At 37.3% G+C, this 12,912-nt stretch overlaps 1 long non-coding RNA gene across 12 annotated transcripts in view; it reads left to right on the plus strand.

Moving 5' to 3' along the window:
• The window catches only part of LOC121094466, a 261,158-nt gene that overhangs the window by 30,103 nt on the left and 218,143 nt on the right, over positions 1–12,912 (plus strand). The gene's annotated exons all lie outside the window — the stretch shown is intronic.

Consider the following 12,912-nt stretch of genomic DNA (forward strand, 5'->3'; position numbering starts at 1 on the left):
TTGAACTATTTTCCTTACAGTAATGCAGCTTCATCTGAATATTGTAGCTTGCTTGTTAATATGTTCTCTGGGAAAATAAAGACCTAAATTTGAGCTCCTTCATTGTGAGGAGAAAATTCAAGTCAAGCTTTATATTTTAAAGGTGATTGCTAGGCTCTTCCATGAACAATAGAAACTTCTTTTTCTCAAGTAGTTTTTTACATGAGTAGAGCAGGTGCCAGTCAGCTCTTTAAGGAATTTGTACCTTTCTTAGAGGAGGGAGATCTAGGCTATGGATCTCTAGTGAATTAAAATGCTTTCCATCACACTTGGAAAAGATATTTAGAGACATACTGTTTATTAAAAAGTTTTGTCTGTAGTAGGTTTTGGTGATGCTACTCTTTTCCTGCTGACTTAAATTTGTTCTCACCCCTTCTTGAGCATTGTGTAAGGCATGTGGCAACTTTTGTTTAGGTCACGGACTCTTATTTGAGACTAAGCACCGAAATATGTCTATTACAGCATCTGTATGTAAGACTTTAATTGCATTGATCACTTTATTCTAATTCAGGTTTAATTGTTCTTAGTATGAAAACTGCTGCTACTGTTGAATTGCTTTTATCTTTGCTGTGCCATGATTTTCAGATGCCCTTCCTCAAAGACTGATTGCTTGAAATTTTAAGAAGATAGTAATGACGATTAAAAAAAAAAAAAATTACAAAACCCCCAACCAAACCATGCCCCCCCCCAGTCCTCTGATCCACTTACCAAAGATATGCTTAATTTAAATTGAAATAAAAAAGGCACAAATAATATTGAATTTCTAGCCATCTAACAAGAAGATTTAAATGAAGGTTTAATAAATTAAGCATGACATTTGAAGTAGTATTAATAGCATTCTTTACTGCTATTTGCTCTATAAGAATTCTGGGGCAAGTAGCAGTGTTACAGCTCTGCCAATGCTGGTACAGAAGAATTACAACTTTTTCTGTGTAGGAAGTATCCAGCTTTTTGATTTCAGGTTGTACTATATCCTCTGTTTGGAAGGATTGCAAATGGAAAAAACTTGGGGTTTTTTCTGTCCCTTTACTGAAAAGGAAACTAGAAGACTTAGTCAGGACACATACTACTGTACTCTGGCAAGATGGCAAATACATGTTTGTCTAAAGAACAGCTCTACTTCCAAACAAAAGAATATTTTCTGAATGTTGCAGCCTCATAATCAGCTGTGCTGAAGACTAAGGATATCAGGATATATCAGTTACAGTGAAAATACAGGTTCCATATAAGTGAGAACCTAGGTCCTCATAGGATTTAGGCTAGCTGTGTCCTCCTCTGCTTACCAGCTATATTCCACATGAAGTTTATTTTAAAATATATTTTCCTTGTACGAGGATTGTAGAATGCATTTTTTTGTTTAATGTAATGGGGGACAAATCTATTCAAAGGAATACATTTTTCAAACCCATAATTGTCTACAGTAAGTAAAATTGTATTTGAGGTTAACAGTATTGAAGTATGATAATTTGAGTGACTATACAGAGCTGTGAACTTTGACAGTTAGGAAGAAACCTTGAATCAGAAGCAGGTTGCTTCATATACTTTTATTTTGCATGTTCTCAAATCTTGTTTATCAAACACTGGATACATTCCAACTGCAAGATATTGGAATCTGACTAGAAAGATCCCAAGCATGGCCAATAATGTAACTTCTTTGTATTTTGACTGTAGAATTTTATTTGTTCCCTCCAGGTAGTTTGTGATATTTGACTTACCACTGAGTTACTTAAATGCCATACTACTCATAAATAGTGAAAGAAGATTAGCTCTATTTAGACTGCAGATGTCATAGTTTTGTTTGACTTAAAGAAATTGACATTTATTCTGCTTTCATCCAGGACAGTAAATATTTTTTTGTGAAAATTCCATTTTAGAATTGCATTATTAAATGCTTAGTAAGAGTTTACTGTATGAAATAGGCAAATGTTGTTTTGTAAGCATAAGAACCACGCTGCATTTATTTTTCTGGTAATTCTTGAATCTCTGTGTTACAATATTCTTTTGCTCATAAGATTAAGGAGCTTCTATGGAAGAACCTTTATGGCTTTACACTTAGAACTAATTTTTTTTTTTTTGAGACCATACTATATCGTACTATGTAGCTGATCATTTGGTGCATGCATATAGTTATTCAGGACAGTAATGCATAAGTCCAGTTTACTAGTAAAATTCTAAAGCATCTATTTTGTTTGCTGCTCTGAGAAATTCGGTTGCTGTATTCCCACCTTCTTTCTATAGCTTGCGATTTCTGTGAGCATTTCTTAGGAGGAACTTTAAGGTGGGGAATGGGACTTCTCATATTCTAAACTACAGTCAGGTATGCTTCTTCCAAAAAGAAAAAGACATCAGGAAGAGTCAAAGAATTTGAGGAAGAATGATAAAGTATCTCAAGTTGGAAGGGACCCATAAGGACTGTTGAGACCAACTCCCTGCTCCTCACAGAACTACCTAAAACTAAATCACATGACTAAGAGCATCATCTAGACATGCTTCTTGACCTCTGGCAGGCTTGGTGCTGTGAACACTTCCCTGAGGAGCCTGTTGCAAGTGACCTCTCAGTGGAGAACCAATCTGAACTGCCCCTGATGCAGCTTCATTCCATTTCCTTTTGTCCTATCGCTGGTCACCAGAGGGGAGATCAGTGTCTCCCCTCCACTGCCCCCCTTGGAGAAGTTGTAAACTGCGATGAGGTCACCCCTCGGCCTTCTCCAAACTGAACAAACTAAGTGACCTCAACTGTTCCTTGTAAGTCTTGTCCTTGAGACCTTTCAACAATAGCTGGACAGCTCGATTCAATTCACCACTGACCCAAACTCCCAGATTTCTTTCCACAGGGCTGCTGTGCAGCTGCTTGTCTCCCAGTTTGCACCTATAACTGGGATTACCCCATGCCAGTTGCAGAACCCTGCACTTGTGTTAAATTTCATATGGTTGCTGATTGCCCATCTTAAGGGAGTCCACAGCACTTCTTGATTGAGTATCATCAGAAAACGTATTAATGTATGTACAATTCCTGTGTCCAGATCATTTACGAAACCAGTAAAGAGCATTGGCCCTAAGTTTGAGCCCTGGGGAACCCCACTGGTGACGGGTTGTCAGCCTGATGCAGCCCTATTTAGTACAACACTAGAGCCCAACCTGCTGGCTAATTGGTCACCTCATGTATTGCAGACTTTGTATGCCGGACACTATGTCCAGAAGGATACTATAAGAGACAGCTTTGCTAAAATAAAATCCTCACATCTACTGGTTTCCCTTGGTTGACTAGATGAGTGACCTTGTCATAAAAGGAAATTAAGTTGGTTAAGCAGGGCGTTCCCCTTGTGAACTCATGCTGGAGCTATCACCTATGGCTGCATGGTCTCTCTCGTGTTTTTCACTAACTCTCAGAATAACCTTCTCATAATTTTACCGGGCACTGAAGTGAGACTGACAGGCCTGTAATTACAAGGGTCTTCCTTCTTATCCTTCTTGAAAATTGGGACCACCTTTGGCAACTTCCAGTCGATTGGGACCTCTACAGTTGCCCAAGACCATTTTAAAAATAGTTGAGATAGGTCCTGCACTAACGTCAGCCAGCTTTTTCAGTACCCTGGGATGAATCCCATTGGGCCCCATAGATTTATATGTGTCTGGCTGGAACAGCAAGGCTCAGACGAGTTCCAAATTGGCTGGAGTTTATCATACCTGTCCCCAGTCACACTCTTCTAACACAAGGCTCTGGGGGTCCCAGGGCCCATGATCAGTGTTAAATATGGAGGTGAAAAGCATGTTAAATGTCTCTCTGTTTACAACCATATTTGTGAGGTGACTGATCTTGTCAAGTAATGGACTGATGTTATCTATGATCCTCCTTCTGAGTAAAGAAAAAATGTCTAATACCGAGTTGTATTGTACAAAGTATGGGGGTAAAATGAGAAAACAAAAGGAGATGAGGGTGAAGTAAAGCAGTTTGGCTTTACTCCAGAGGGTCAGCTAACTTCCCTTTTCTGCTTGTAAGCACATAATGCACATGGAAATCTTTTCTATTTACTCCACACCAATTTTCTGCTTCCTTTTATTATAGAAATATGAGGTGATTACAGCTTACCAAGGTGACTAAGTGTGTACTTATTCAGTGAAGCTCTGGTTTATCGTTTGTGCATGCCATATTGTTGTTCGTTGCACAACATCACGCACAAGAATGCTTAAATGAGAAACGCGTCACTCTGCCAAACTCCTCATGAACTAAATTTCTGTATTTGTCTGGGAAAAACCCTTAATGGTGGTGATTTATAGTTCACATTTTCTATCCGCTTCAGTTCTATTCAGTCTGTCTGCTGTACGAGAAATGTAGATCATGAACTTGTCAGTCAGGCAAAGACAAGAATATTTTACAGCCTTTAAATTATTTGAAAAAACATTTTTTTTTCTGTACACAAATTTGTCCAGTGAACTTCTGAGGGTAAAGTTACCTTTGAAGTCTGGGAAGTGTGACAGAACAATGTAGTAGCAAGTACTGTTACTTGAAGGAAATCTGCTGACATATATTATAAAGAACCTATTAAAGCTGACTTTTAAACTTGCATTGCTTTTTTGTTAGCTACCTGAAGGTGCGAGAAATTTTTTTTTTTTTTTTAATCTTGTTCTAGGGAACTGTATGAACCAGATTTACAAAGCTTGCAAAAATTCATCTGGAGTTATTCTGTTACTTCAGTCAATGCATGAATTTTAATAGAACTACTTGAACTTTAGCTTTGTTTATGACATTTGCATACGTTTCTGCAGGAAATTAAAAAAAAGTTAGTGTAGCCAGGAGCATATTTTATAAATATGAACAGATAAAGGGATGAACAGATTGCTAGTCACAAGAAGAAACCATTCTTTGTATCCAAAAGATATTATGAAGAGTAAGATTTCCATTAGACTATTTTCTAATGATAAAGTGACACTGTTCATGGGATTGTCAAACTGTTCATATGTTCAAAATTGTTCATATGAATATAGCAAAAATAAAAAGTTATCCAAAAAAGTGAAATAAATTTGAATTCTTTTAACAAACAGCTAAGAGTAATGCAGCAATAAGGTAAAGCTTGCACTAGTACTGAAATTGCCGAAATGTCTTTGGTCACTTTAGCCAGCTAAATTGGAAGACTTCAGTTTCACAATCTGAAGTTTTGGATTTTAGTAAGAATTAATCCATGTGTCCAATGCATGTCACCAACATATCATGCACAGACCACTAGCATGAAATGTGGGAGATACAGATGTAAATCTCTTTTCTTCTTGCATTTTTATGCAAGTTTTATCTTGCATTACCCGGAGTCAGGTAGAGCATGGACCTGAATATGGATCCTGTTTCAAACCATGCCATTAGACAGGCTTATCAAGCCAGAGCATGAGTGTGTGTGAATAGGTACATAAGTATTGCCTCTTCTAAGGTATATCTGTGCAAAGAATGCAGCTTAAAACAACATCTCATGCTAAAATTTAATTTAATCAAAAATACTCTGTCCATGTCTGTGTATAAATAGCAAATAATTAGTTATACTCAGAGTAACTCATTAAAATTCCATTTAAAGCCAGTAAGGTTAATCTGCGCATTTCAAAGGTCATTATCAAGCAATTAGCTTGCTTTCTGTTCAACACTGGAATCTTTTTTAAATGCATCTGAAAGGGTAAATTGCAGTGGAAGAAACTTGGAAGACTAAGCAACAAAAATAAATAAAATTACTTGATGTCTGGTGAAAGAACCCTCCAGAAAAACAAATAGTAATTTCCAAAAGCAGCCTTTCTTTCTGATAGCCTGTTCTTTTCCCTCCCTCCTTGGCTCTGCAGAAAAGTTGTTACTGTCACTTTTACCATTTCTATTGTGGTTGCATCACAGAAGACCAAATTATATACTGAGTAATGAAATGGGGGGGTGGGGGGTGAGGGGGTGGGAAATTGCTTGAAAGATAAAGTCCTTATTCAAACACTAATCACCACATTCATTCCAGCACTGCATTCTGTGCTGGAATGAAAGATAATGTCTTAAGCTCCCTATTTCTCACCATCACAATCGTGCAGAGTAGCAGGTGTTCTGCAGTGTGTATAGTAAAAGCATCTCGAACAGTGCCTGATTTCCTCAACTTGAATATTATTATTATTTTTTTAGTAAAATAATTAGCAGGAAACCAGTGGTATTGATCTTTTAATTGTATAAACAGAATTATCATGGCAGTCAAACGACTGGGAGAGTACAGTGTCAAAGGAACAGACGTTTCAAGGTCTCTGGAGATTCAGTCCATGTATCACATTTCAATAGATACTTTTTCATGCTTTGAGATGACAATAAAAAAATGAATGCTTTAATTCAGGAACACAATTTGATGTTAATTTGAGGAACAACAAGATGTTAATAAGCAAGCGTTATGAAGTGATTTAGGTACTGAATGTGGTAAGAAAGGAGATAGAAATTAAACATATACTGATAGTGCTTTCATCTCACCTTACTTTTTTTAAAGATGGGTTTGATCCTGTACTGAGATCTCTGGCAGGCCTTGGTCACTGACTGCATTCTCTGCTTTTGTTCCAATTATTTCCAACTTGCTGTTTTGAATATTTTTTTAAGTGGAGGATGAGACAAAGAGCTGGCAAGTTAATTGGAAGGGGAAGGCAGATTCTACATTTTTAATTCTGGGCGAAGGAAATTGCTGTAGCTGTGAAAGAGGGAATCCTGTTAATAGCTTTAAATTGACATTTTGGCCACTGAGATTAAATAGATGCCTAGTACTTGTCCCCTTTTGTCCTTCCCAAGAAGACAAGTTATGTTTGGGAGCAGAGAGGTGTGGGCTGTCCCAGGAGGGAGGATGAGCCAGGAGCTGAGAGTGACAGGCAGGACGGTGCCCCTGGCTGCCATGGCATAGTCCCATGACAAGGTCTCTGGGCCCTTGGGCAGTGGTTGTGTGGGTGCAGGGGGTCAGGGCATTTCAGGGCTGCTGGTGCATTTGAGGCCCTGCTGGAACCTTTGTAGAGAATAGATGTCATTGGCAAGCTGGCAATATTATAGACGTTTTTGTGCAGCTGGTCTCTGACGCAATTTGGAAAAAATTAAAATTCTCTCTAAGATAAAATAATTATTCCCATGTACATATAGATTAATGGAATATCCTTTTGCCGTTTTATGGTACGACATAATGTATATTCTCTCTGGTGGACAATGGCTGGTTAATAGACTGAATATAAGGAATTTAATCTCTTGACCAATGTTCTGCAGTATTACATGTTTTTGTTCTATTAAGCTGAGCACTATGTTAATACAGTCAGAGGATAAAATTAGACATACTGTTTAGTCTTCTGAGCTTTTGGACTCAGATTTCTTGAATCACAAAACTTCTGATTGCAGGGTGGGCCTTCTCTTAAGAAACTTAGAACATTTAATGCACTCATTTCAGTGATCAAATACAATACAGATTATTTTGATTCCTTACCACATAGATTTCTCAAAAGCTTGTAAGAAAAGAGTAATTGACATTGGGTCTTGGAGTTGCTTTCTCTATATTCTTCAGATCGGAATAAGTTTTGGATCTAGATCTGATGTTTGACTTCTGTTTTGCTAATGTATTTTGTCCTGTTGTAGAAATCCACAGTTATTAGTTATGTGATTAGTGATCTTGAATAAAAGATTTAGGAACTGGGTTTCAGGTTAGAAATTAACACCCTTGGTGAGATGATAAACTGGCAGTTTAAGGGAAACCTAGGCTGCAGCAAGACAAATATTAAAATACAGATACTTCAAAAGGTACTTTCAATAGTTACTATCATTTTCTGTGTGCCTCCTTAGTGTTTGTTGCATTCTCTAATCATATTTTGTGTTATATGAGATTATGAATTTTATGAGTAGTGATTAAGCATAGAATGTAAACAAAAGTATTTTCAGCATAATTAAAATGTTACGCAGAAGAAGTCTGTTCTGTCATGTGTTTAGGCCAAAAATGAAACCTGCAACTTGTAAATGAAGATCTGGAGTCTTTTGAAGACAAATTGTGACTGTTTTTTTGGAACTGCTTTTATGACATTTTTCACAAGTCACCTCCCTGCTCTGCCCCCCTCTCCCCCTTAAAATTAACTTTGCATGGAACTAATAGAACTATTTCTTTTTTAATGTTTTGCTCTGATAGTCTAATGGAGCTATAACCCCTGATGGTGCTTCTGGATGCTGCTGCAATACATATATGAATCCCCCCAACAAAATAAAACAAAACCCAAAGCCAACAATAAAAAAACCCGACAACCACCCCAACGTACCAAAACTTCTCAACACCCTTATTTATGACCCTTGTGGAATGTGTTAACCTGGACTGTTAATTTGTAGGGCAAACACAGCAGATCAAGGGTGTTACTACTATTTGAATTAATCTAGTTTTGTTTCAGCACAGGCAGTCTGCAGTGACTATTCGTGTGACAGTATTTTCCAGAGTGCCTCAGAGACACTTTCATTGGCAGTGCTGCAGTACTGGGCACTTCTGAAGAATTTATGCCTGTTATAGCAGCCACTCAGTGTTGTTACTTAATGTGCAGTATTCTATCAGGGCTATAATTTACAGCAAATTGAATGTATTTCCCAGTCCATTTAAAGACTGTTCCATTGTTAGAAGACTCATGTCCTCCTTTATGTTTTGTTGTTATTTTTGTGATGGTTTTTAAGCTTTTCCTGGTACCAGCAGTAGATTTATCTTGCTGCTTGTGTATTTAATTATAGTTCCAGTGGAATTCTTGCTGTGAAAGAGTAAGTCTGATTTGCATTCGCTCTGAAGCTATTTTGACAAGCAAAACACAATGACTTTCTGCATAATGCTATTCACAGTGTTTTTGGGGTGCATTCCTGATACAGAGAAAATAATTGAGAGGAAGGATGGATGCTTCCTCCTGTTTTTGTGATGAGTAGTTATAGGGTCCCTGTTCAGATTTGTGTGTCATACTGCATGAGATAGTGTGAAAACCTAGCACTCTGAACTTAATGACTGCTTCTTCCTCAAAGCTTCAGAATCTTGGGTAAGGTACAGGCAGATCATACTTACCCAGAATTCGTTTTAGCAGTAACATAAACCTGCCTTGAGAGTTGCATCATATTTTGTGACTGTCTTTCTGTGTGAGCAGTGAATCTATGTACTCATTTTTCCTTCTTATATTGTCAGTGTGAGCTGGTAACTTCATGGAATTGCCTTCAGTGAGCCTCGTTTGTTCTTTTTACCAATTTTGTGGTACAGTTGTCTTGTTTAATATATAGTTTCTTCTTTTGGTTTGTCCCTAGGTGGTGTACTTTGCACTGTGAAATTAAATTCCCTTTGTCTTTTAATATACAGTTCTTTAAATTTGGTTACACAACTCTTTCTTTTAACTTGCTGCCCTCTGTCCCATATAGTTAGTCTTGTCAGCTTTTACTGACAAGCCACTGGGTGTATAAAAGCTCAGCCCAGGCTGGTGAAAGTTTGGTGCAGACACAGTGATCTTTCCTCTTTGCTTAATGCAGAATTTGGACCAGAGGGAAACATTTTAATTCTTCTGTTGTTATGAGATAGTTGAGGACCAGAAACATCCTTTTCTATCCCTTAGCTTTTCTGATCTCGTATTCTGTTCACTTAGGAGGCTCTAGTCCCTTGCTCTGTGCTGCCTATGCAAGTCATTCCTAATGTCTTGTTGCTCTGTTCCTCTGCTTAATTCAAAATGTTGACTTCCTAGGAATGGCTGTTGATTCAGTGTCCTGGGCTCAAGAACTTACCATCAGTGTTTGTAGCTTGAAGCCTGTTTAATATGGTGTGACTCTGGCTACTCAGGTGGCATCAGCAGCTTGTTGGTGTAATTTTTCCCAGCCTGATAAGGTAACACCTGTAAACAGTAGATCTGTGATCAGCTGCCTTTCTAACTATGTCAAATTCTCATTTCAACTGATGCAGAATTCACAGGTTTATTGATTTAAATGGAACTGTGTTGCTTTGAACCAATGAAAGAACCATCCTCTGTTTTAAATGTGTTTCTTATTCTTAAACTGTACTTGCTATGCTGTAGCTACTTAAGCAGTCACACAAAAGTGACTGGGGCTATTCATAGTGCCTACAATTTAACATGTGCAAAATGTTTTCAGTACTAGGTTCATAATCTCTTTTTACTTTTATGTAACTACTTCTGGTTTAGAGAAGGACTATTTTTTTTTTAATTTATTTTTTTTACTTTCCAGACTGCTTTTAATTACAGTGATACAACAGTAGGCTTCTGACAGTTTTGGTCAAAACCCCCCCAGATTATGTTTGTATCCTGAGAAGGAATATTTCTTGAGCTGTTCTGTATATGTGCTAGATATTGAGGTTGATATATTTTACACTGAAATTAAATGTTCCACTAAAATAAAGGTGTAGTAAAAAAAGAATAAATGGCACTTCATGCAGCTCCAGCTGAAGGACTGAGGTATAAATGGATGGGGAAAAAAATTAACAATTTGCTTTCAAAGGAGTCACTAATCAAGAACTGTGTGGTTTCTTTTTTTTTTGTTCCCACTGAGGTAGATTTCACCATAATTCTAGTGTGCTCAGTGCATCAAGGCACGCCTTCTTATTTTTATCTAAGTTGTCTTCCATGTTTCCCACCCAAAATGTCCTCATAAAACGTATGATCACTCTTTATTATTAAAGCCACTATTTCTGTCTCTGAGGAAAGATCTTTCTGATTATTCACATTTCCAGTCATATTCCTGGTTTAACTAGATCAGTCTTCTCCAATGCAACAAGATCAACATGCTTTCTATTTCATTGTTCTGTTTTACTTGATTTCTTGTGTATTTTAGATTATACTCTATTATGCAGTATTACTTAGTTATGGCATATTCCTAAGCTGGTTGCCCATTTAGTAATACATATTATTATACGAAGTACACATACTGATTAGACATGAGAGTCTGTGTATACAGATGTGCACCTCATCAGTTGCATATTTGAGAGTTTGGTCCTTTATGTCTGTAGGAACTGGTTTTGTGGAATGAAATTCTCCTTTTAGATGGTGCCATTGATCGTTTGGTTAGGCTTCCTTTACCACCCTAGTGAGCTCCTACTACTCAAAGGGCATTTTGAAGGAAAAGATTTTACTATTTACTTTTAGAGAGAATAATGTATGATTTATTCTGAGTAATGAAAATCACATACACACTTATGCTACATTACCTGATTATATGCATAGTTGTTGTTATAAAAAAAGAATATGATTGAATAAAGATTGTCGGTACATTAAGCACTTGTTAGATTTTGCGCGTGGAAAGGTAAGGACTGAAAAGGTGCCTTTCTTAAAATAAGACGGGTACTTGTTCTTGCTTTGATGACTTACCTTCTTTGTTGAAGAATTTGGAATAATACTCAACATTGTAATTACTTCAGTGTCTTTTGATACATGAAATGTGTTGCAAAATGGTAGAAATATAAATGTTACCTTTTCTTTGTTAATGTTTATTTGCTTTGTAAGCCAGAGAGTATATTGGGAAAATTACTTGAAGTTGTAACCAGAGAAAAGGTAGTGCTTTTGAATATGGTAAAGATGATGACACCAAAAGAAGAAACTTTCTGCCATACCTTATGGGTAGTTATCATTAAACCTAGAAGTTAAATACTGTCGTTTTTCATGGAGAGGCAATATTATGTGTAGGGCAGCGGCAGTGAGCAGGTGATAGAATAAGAGCTACTGATTGTGGATTTGAATCTAGACACTTAGAAACAGTGTCTAATTATATTGAGTATGGATTTACTTCGCAACTGGGATTAGAAGATACTTAGATATTCTTTCAGGAGCACAGAAATCTTGGCAAGAAGCTTCTTACAGTCACCATGTGGTTAGTTTATTTTGTCTTTAATCGGTGCCAGTTAGCTACGTAGTGCCTTTATTGATGGGGCAAGGAGACTCTCCCATGCCTACCAGACTTTTGCAGCAGATATTGTCTAACGAAGAGATTTTCACTGATTCAAATAGGAGTTTGCAGAGGGTGAGACCTGACGTAGTAAGAACCAGTAGCTGAAGGGATATGGTGGAAAGCAAAAGCACTGTTTCCTCCCAAGCCTTTCTCTCAAGCTATGTTGAATCTAAGATCAAGCAAAGCAGGAAGCAGAGATAGTGAAAAAGGAGCTGGAGTAGTGGGAAAATGTCTTCTCAGTCTGGTCAGATAGTAACAGAATGAGAACAAGTGTGCAGGAACTGTTAGGAACTCCAGAGAGTCGGGAGGAGAATAGCATCATGGATACCTCTTCCTTCCTATGTATATAGGAAAGGAAGTAGGGAAGAGGATGCTGGTGACATGGAGCACAGCTCCCTCTGCTGAAGTATTCACACCTCCCACAACTCACAAGTGTAGGGAAATGTACCTGGGATTCTGTGGAGTGTATCTCCTTGTTTTTGTGTTTGTTTTTTTTTTTTAATTTTTTTTTATTTTCCTTTGCTCAAGAAGAGCGTCTATCCAAAGAGATGAATTGGGAAAACAGTCTTGTTCACATACAAGGGATTTGCTTCAGTCTTGTACAAAAAAATTTCATCTTGTCAACCTTTGCCTAGCTTTTTTACAGTACAACTCCATTAGATCAAAACATAGGAGCTTCCACATTTACAGCATCTCTCTCTTTGTAAAATTATTTGCCATTAGGAAGTTGGGTAGAGTATCACCAAAGATAACTTAATTAGTTATCTATGACAATAAATATCTTTGCAAATGTATTATCAGAAGCATGTCACATTTTAGTGCAAAATCTTGAGTGACTTGCTGGTTCAATAGTTAACTCTAAGGCAGTTAATTTGTTGTGGTGATGAAACAATGATAGGAGTTTTGTCTCTTAAGCCAGATGAATCAAGGTGTGGCACAATTTTCAGCTCTGGAAATCTAGT

The sequence above is a fragment of the Falco naumanni genome, chromosome 10 (genome assembly GCF_017639655.2).
Source record: "Falco naumanni isolate bFalNau1 chromosome 10, bFalNau1.pat, whole genome shotgun sequence".
NCBI lineage: Eukaryota > Metazoa > Chordata > Aves > Falconiformes > Falconidae > Falco > Falco naumanni.